The 8,497-nt window shown below is 33.4% G+C and overlaps 1 pseudogene; it reads left to right on the forward strand.

The window, feature by feature from the left end:
• The first annotated feature begins 3,663 nt into the window (after window positions 1–3,663).
• On the forward strand, window positions 3,664–3,807 carry LOC132183459 (U2 spliceosomal RNA; annotated as a pseudogene).
• Window positions 3,808–8,497: the final 4,690 nt, after the last annotated feature.

Here is an 8,497-nt window from a genome sequence, read left to right on the forward strand (position 1 = left end):
ATGGTAGATGCAGGAAAATTAAAAATATATCAAAAAACTAGATAAACAAATATAAAATGGGGATTGGCCAAACCCCCACCAAATGCCCAAATGGAGGTGGCCGAAACCATCCCTAGCCATCTGAGCATATTTGGGGGCGGAAGAACCACCCTTATGGCCATTGAGGGTGTTTCGGCCAACTCAAATGACGAATATATATATATATATATATATATATATATATATATATATAGAGAGAGAGAGAGAGAGAGCGGTTCGAGTCATCCGTTTTGGCCAAAAGGGGTGTATCACAACAGCTTTTACATAAGCCATATTTCTTCGTGGAACCACGTACAAAACTCACATTCTCAGACCATATAAACATATTAGAGCTATAACTGAAACAATTTGATATAAATAAAGTTTAATGTCATTATATACCTAAACTAATGTTGTTTTTGCGTAACGTCAAAAGAAACAGATAATTAAAGTTGTCTGAAGAAACGAAGTAAAACAAAAATGCTTAAAAGAGCATATTTGTTTGGAATACGTATTAAATTAGCAAATGTAAATAAAATCTAACTTAGACTGTGTTTGTTTCAGCATAAAATATTTTCCGTCGTAAAATATTTTTAGGGAAGTCATTTTACAGGAAATTACGAAAAAAACAAATTACGGCGTTTGGCGTGCGCACGGAAAATATTTTCAGGCAAGTCATTTTATAGGAAAATGTTTTACGATGAAAACATTTTTCGGCATTTGACACACTCACGGAAAATCACTAATTTTTTTTTTTTTTTTAATATTTTCATTCAACCATATTAATCTATAAAATAATTTTGAAAAATAAAACTAAAAATTATGATTAATTAAAATATACAAATTAACTAACAATAATTTAGTGTTTAATATGATTTTGCGTACACACAAAATATCGGAAAATATTTTTCAAGAAATTGTTTTCCGCTGAAAACATTTTCTGACGTCGGTGACCCGCCTGATTTTTTGTTCATGCCCAAATACCGAAAAATATTTTCCAAAAAATCATTTTAAAGGAAAATGTTTTCTGCTGAAAGTATTTTTTGACAAGTCTTAGGTGGGTTTTGGGTGAGTCTTGGTTAAGTTTCGGGCAGGTCCCGAATGGGTCTTGGGCGAGTCCCGGTCAAGTCCCACACGGGTCCCGATGGGGTCCTAGGCAGGTCTTGTCGGGTTTCGGTCAAGTCTCGGGCGAGTCCGAGTCAAGTCTTGGGTAGGTCTCGAGCAGGTCCTGGCTGGGTCCCGGTCGAGTCTCAGCTAGGTCCCGAGCAAGTCTCGGGCAAGTCTCGGTCAAGTCCCGGGCGGGTCCTGGCCGGGTCGGGTCTCGAGACTTGACTGAAACAATTTGATATAAATAAACCTTAATGACATTATACCTAAACTATTGTTGTTTTCACATAACTCCAAAAGAAACCGATAATTAAATTTGTCTGAAGAAATGAATTAAAACAAAAACGTTTAAAAGAGCATATTTGTTTGGAATACGTATTAAATTACCAAATGTAAATAGAATCTAACTTAATACCCCTTTTCTTTCGTAAGTAAACAACTGGCATTCACTAAGAGCACTAGCAACAGATGCCCTATATGTCATTTCCTTCCCTATACTTAGGGAAAATTTTAAAAAAACCACAAAAACACACCCACATAAAAAGCCCTATATTTAACCTACACCAAATGATATCTACCATATTTCCCAATGCATTGGGAAACACTGTAGATACCAATGCTTTATTAAATTATAAACAAATTATTTTCTCTCATCTCTCCTTCACGTGTCCCAACAATTCTCCTACCTCTCTCCTCTCATTGGTTGCAATGAGAAAAAAAAATTAGTATTTAATTCAGAGTTGGGAAACTGCTGCTAGTGCACTAGTAGCAGAGGCCATATGTCATTATATGTCATTCCCTTCATTATGTTTAGGAAAAATTTGAAGAAAACCACAAAAACCTACTCACATCAAATTTCCTACATTTAAACCAACTCTCAAGGGTTGCTACAGTATTTTCCAATGTGTAGGGAACCAAAAATACATTATTTTAATATAAACATTTCTCTTTCCCCTTTCCTCTTTCATATTTTTGTCTTTAATTGAGATTGTGTTGGAATTTTGTGAAAAAAGAGAGGGTAGGTAGGAAACTTGTATTTTGTAAAGAAATAATATTTTAATGGTATAGAGAAAGGTAATGGAAGCTATTGTGGTAGAGAAGTAAAATGTAATTTTGTGCCTTAAATTTAGAAAAAATCAAAGAGAAATTACTGCAATTGCTCTAAGTGATTTGTGTAACAAAAGAAGATTTTCTTGAATCCTTTTCTTTTATAGAAGAGATTTTTAAGGAATAAGGAATACATAATATGAAATCACGTCTTCTTTATTGTCTGTCTTTGACTTCCTTTTCTACTTGTTTTCCTTTTCTATATGTTACCAGAATATTTCATTACAAGTTTGGCCAAGCTTTCATTTTCTACAATTTATTTCCTTGACTGTCATTACGCTTTCTTCATGATCCACGGCATCTAGAAAAAACTTTATTGTCTTTAGCCAATATTTTTCACCACTATATATACAGTTCCTGGAGACCATTTGAAAGTCGCTCATATTTTTTTAATAAAGCCACCCGGCGTAGATTGCAAAAAAAAAAAAAAATGATCTCATTCAGTAGACTTGTAGTGTTGCTAGTAATGTGGCTTATGTTGTCATTGAATGAGTTTACTATTGTTGCCGGAATTGGGGAGCATCACCCAAAAACTGTCAAAATCATTAATGATCTAGGCAATGGCTTGCCTCTTACCATTGGCTGTAAATCGAAGAACAACGATCTTGGTGTCCACGCACTGAAACCAAATGGCTTCTTCAAGATCAACTTTACACCAAACGTTTGGGGGATTACACTATTCTTTTGTAGATTTACGTGGAAAAATTAAAGCCATTGGTTTAATATCTACGACTACCCTAGAGACAGTGATGTATGCGTGAATTGCATTTGGAAGATTAGAACTATTGGTGCATGTTTTCTAGACCCCAAGAGAAATGAGTATGATTTATGCTATTGGTGGATTGATCAAAATTCACATGATCGTGCATGACTATTATTTTTATTATTTGATCCAATTGTTTCAAACTTTCGATTGAATGCATCACAGTGGTGATACTTCTTGCGGGCTTGATGTTCATAGTGGCTATGCCAACAAAATTGAGGTAGTGTTTTGCGTGCAATGACATAAATCCGTGTACTCTTGATCTATAGATCCTTGAAGTATTGATCGAATTCAAAATAAAAATAAAATTATAGTTGATTTTTTTTTTTTTTTCCTTTCTAAATTTCAAGTTGACTCTTTTGCATATAAATAATGAGTACGATGTCTATTCTTCCTGAAATATTTCATTATAGGTAAAGGATTAAATCCTTCTAAGAAATAAAGTTTTTTTTTTGAATTTTTTTATTATTATTATTTTTTTGAATTTTTTTATTTTTTTATATCAGAATGTGAATTAAACAAATCGAAGGGACCCTGAACTATTAAAAGATTAAGAGAAGGAATCACACAATTACTACTAAACTATACATGTAGCAATGTGGTTATTGTATATAAAAATACTCTTTTCGAATAGAAATATTGGCCATAATAACTAGAGCTTTGTTTGTGTACCTTTCTCATTCTTTTGGCTAAGATCAAGTGTAGTATTTATTCTTATCAGTTTAATATTCTTAAATCACCACTTGTCCCAACTACTTAAGCTGATAGAAAGAGGTAAATTTAATTACTTAATCTTTAGTTTAACACCCCCCTTTTAATAGGTGAGGCTCAATATGTGAAATATTTAATTTAAATATGGATGAATTAATGGAGTCAATGTTCGATTCCAAGACCTTTGGCTCTGATACCATGTTAAATTATCATTTGTTCAACAAGGTTAAGCTAATAAGAAGATGTAAATTTAATCACTTAATCATTAGTTTAACAAATATCTGATACGTGTTCTATTAGATCACATGATATTAAATTAATCATTTTATTGGAGGGGAACTCATCTATCTCTTTTCCTAGACACCCTTTGAAAGTCACTCCGATTTTTTTTTTATTTTTTTTTATTTTATTTTTAATTTTTTTATAAAGCCAGCGTAGTTTACCAAAAACAAAAACACCATGATCTCATTCAGTAGACTTGCAGTGTTTCTACTAATGTGGCTTACGTTGTCTGTGATTGAGTTTAATAATGTTGCAGGAATTGGGAAACATCACCCAAAAACTGTAAAAATCATTAATGATTTAGGCCATGGATTGCCTCTTACCCTTGCCTGTAAATCAAAGAACGACGATCTTGGTGTCCACACACTGAAACCAAATGGCTTCTTTGAGTTCAACTTTACACCAAACTTCTGGGGTACTACACTATTCTTTTGTAGATTTACGTGGAAAAATCGAATCCATTGGTATAATATCTACGACTACGCTAGAGGTGATGAATGCGTGAATTGCACTTGGAAGATTAGAACTATTGGTGCATGTTTTCTAGACCCCAAGAGAAACGAGTACGATTTATGCCATTTGTGGATTTATCAAAACTCACCTGATCGTGCATGATTACAAGCCATTGACATTGAAAATGAAGAGTTTATCAAGTGAATTGTGAAATAAAGAGCAATTGAAAGTCATTATTATTATTATTATTATTTGATCCAATTGTTTCAAAGTTTCGATGGAATCACGTTTATATCTCCGCTACTAGTGCTTTATCAATCTCAATCCCCTTTGCCGCCTCCACTATAGTGAAAATTCTTCTTTATGCCTGATAACTCCTCCGTCATTGGTCTATGTCTTGCTCTTAGAAATAGAACCATAAGAAAACAAAAGATCGACTGGAAACCAATTTCGTTATTCTAAAGGATTCGTGAAAAGAAAACCTAGGAAAATGAATAAAACCTCACCCCATAGATCACTATTAAAAGCAGATCTAGAGAGAATACATTCTTATTCAAAAGCAACAAAAATACAATAATAAAAACCCAACACACCCTAACGTGTTCCACGCACCACCGCCGACCAGCTACACGCAGCTAGTAAGCACCCCGAGGACCATTGACACACGCACCTTGATCGATCTATGGTGGAGGCTGGAAAAATGAGGGGGAAGGAGAAAGGGGGCGCGGAGGAGGGAGTCGTAATTAGCTCACCCTCCAGGCTCTGCTATGCTTTCTCATCGCTGCTCTTTTTCTAGGGTTTGACTGCTCTTAAACAAAAATAAAATCCAAAATATTCTTTTAATAATTATATTTGTATCTTACTCTTCTTTTTTGTTTGTAGTTTATTCTAATTAATTTTGGGAAAAAATGCAAAATTAATCTTTGTGGTTTACCTGATTTGCTATTAACTCCCCGCGGTATTAAAATGAACTCAAACTTCCTTCAGATATGTTAAAAAAACAATTTAGTCGTTACAGTCAAATTGCGTTCACTGACTTAACAGATTTTGATAACGTGAAACGTCAAAGGTAATAAAGTTGCGATATTTGTTCGATTTAAGTTAGTGTCACACTAACGGAATCTGTTAAATTAGTAGACAAAATTTTACTATAAGGACTAATTTTTTATTTTTTATTTTATTTTTGGAATAACTCAAGGACATTTGCATTCATTTTTATATTACATAGAACTAATTATAAATTAGGTAAACCACAAGAACTAATTTTGCATTTTTTCCTTAATTTTGAATCACAAATGTGGTTGTAGATTTAATTGTATCATAGTGATTAAGTTGAGCTAATTATACGTCATATATATGGTATTTAAATGAATGATTTGGTTTTAATTATACTCATATCGTATCTAGATATAATTAAATAGATCCGTTTCATATTTGCTTAAATTAGTGGCAAGAGGTAACTCAATCGGCTGAGAGCACGCATAATGAAGTGGAGGTCACTAGTTCGAATCCCTCTCCCCATTCTTATGCGGACATGTCAAAAAAAAAAAAAAAGATTCATTGGATAAATAAAATTATATAGTTAGAACATTGAATAACTTTCAAACGAATAAAACAAAAAATCCTAATGAGCCACATAGACACCAATCATGATTCATATTGTGACACGTTTCACTTACAATAGAAAATTTAAAATATATCAAAAAACTAGATAAAAAAAATATAAAATGGGGATTGGCCAAACCCCACCAAATGCCCAAATTGAGGTGGCCGAAACCATCCCTAGCCATCTGAGCATATTTGGGGGCGGCCGAACCACCCCTATGGCCATTGAGGGTGTTTCGGCCAACTCAAATGGCGAATATATATATATATATATATATATAGAGAGAGAGAGAGAGAGAGAGAGAGGGGTGGTCGAGTCATTCGTTTTGGCCAAAAGGGGTGTATCGCTCCGGCTTTTAAATAAGCCATATTTCTTTGTGGAACCACGTACAAAACTCACATTCTCAGACCATATAAACATATTAGAGCTATAACTGAAACAATTTGATATAAATAAACTTTAATGTCATTATATACCTACACTAATGTTGTTTTTGTGTAACGTTAAAAGAAACAGATAATTAAAGTTGTCTGAAGAAATGAATTAAAACAAAAACGCTTAAAAGAGCAAATTTGTTTGGAACACATAGTAAATTAGCAAATGTAAATAGAATCTAGCTTAGGTTTTGTTTGTTTCGGCATAAAATATTTTCCGTCGTAAAATATTTTTAGGAAAGTCATTTTACAGGAAATTATGAAGAAAACAAATTTCGGCGTTTGGCGTGCGCACGGAAAATATTTTTAGGGAAGTCATTTTATAGGAAAATGTTTTACGATGAAAACATTTTTCGACATTTGACGCATGCACGGAAAATCTCTAAGTTTTATATATATATATATATATATATATATATATATATATATTTTCATTCAATCATATTAACCTATAAAATAATTTTGAAAAATAAAACTGAAAATTATGTTTAATTAAAATATACAAATTAACTAACAATAATTTAGTGTTTAATATGATTTTGCGTACACACAAAATACCAAAAAATATATTTCAGGAAAATGTTTTCTACTGAAAACATTTTCTGACGTCGGGGACCCGCTTGATTTTTCGTTCATGCCCAAATACCGAAAAAAGTTTTCCAAAAAATCATTTAAAAGGAAAATGTTTTCTGCTGAAAATATTTTTTGACAAGTCCTAGGTGGGTCTTGGGTGAGTCTCGGTTAAGTTTCGGGTAGGTCCCGGATGGGTCTTGGGCGAGTCCTAGTCAAGTCCCAGACGGGTCCCGACGGGGTCCCAGGCAGGTCTTGTCGGGTTTTGGTCAAGTCCCGGGCAAGTCTTGGTCAAGTTCTGGGGGAGTCCCGAGCAGGTCTCGGTTGGGTCCCAGGCAAGTTCCGGGCGGGTCCCGGTTGAGTCCCAGTTAGATCCAGAGCAAGTCTCGGGCAAGTCCCGGTCAAGTCTCAGGCGGGTCTCGGCCAGGTTAGGTCTCAGGACTTGACTGAAACAATTTGATATAAATAAACTTTAATGTCATTATACCTAAACTACTGTTGTTTTCACATAACTCCAAAAGAAACCGATAATTAAAGTTGTCTGAAGAAATGAATTAAAACAAAAACGCTTAAAAGAGCAAATTTGTTTGGAATATGTATTAAATTAGCAAATGTAAATGGAATCTAACTTAATACCCCTTTTCTTTTGTAAGTAAACAACTGGCATTCACTAAGAGTACTAGCAACAGATGCCCTATATGCCATTCCCTTCCCTATGCTTAGGGAAAATTAAAAAAAAACCACAAAAACACACCCACATCAAAAGCCCTATATTTAGCCTAGACCAAAGGATATCTACTGTATTTCCCAATGCATTGGGAAACACTGTAGATACCAATGCTTTATTAAATTATAAACAAATCATTTTCTCTCATCTCTCCTTCACGTGTCCCAACAATTCTCATACATCTCTCCTCTCTCATTGGTTGCAATGATACAAAATAATTAGTATTTAATTCATACGGGGAAAAATAAGGCATTCTATTGTGAAGTATTTTTTTTTATAGAGAATCAAAAAGTAGTTTTATTCCCTAAATTGAGGGAAAAAGGTTGGGAAACTGCTACTAGTGCACTAGTAGCAGATGCCATATGTCATTATATGTCATTCCCTTCATTATGTTTAGAAAAAAATTGAAGAAAACCACAAAAACCTACTCACATCAAATTTCCTACATTTAAACCAACTCTCAAGGGTTGCTATAGTGTTTTCTAATGTGTAGATAACCAAAAATATATTATTTTAATGAGAATAACTTATATAGGGAGGTTGCACAAAAGTCACCTTTTGTGCAACTAATAAGAAACTGACACATCAACTAATTTCATTAAACTTATACTTAAAACAAAAACTCAACCACACCAGATTATACTCTAATAAAATAAAAAATTAATTTTTTTATTTAAAAAAAAAAAAACAAAAAAAAAAAAACAAAATTGAAAGAGTGG

Source organism: Corylus avellana, chromosome ca5, assembly GCF_901000735.1.
Source record: "Corylus avellana chromosome ca5, CavTom2PMs-1.0".
NCBI lineage: Eukaryota > Viridiplantae > Streptophyta > Magnoliopsida > Fagales > Betulaceae > Corylus > Corylus avellana.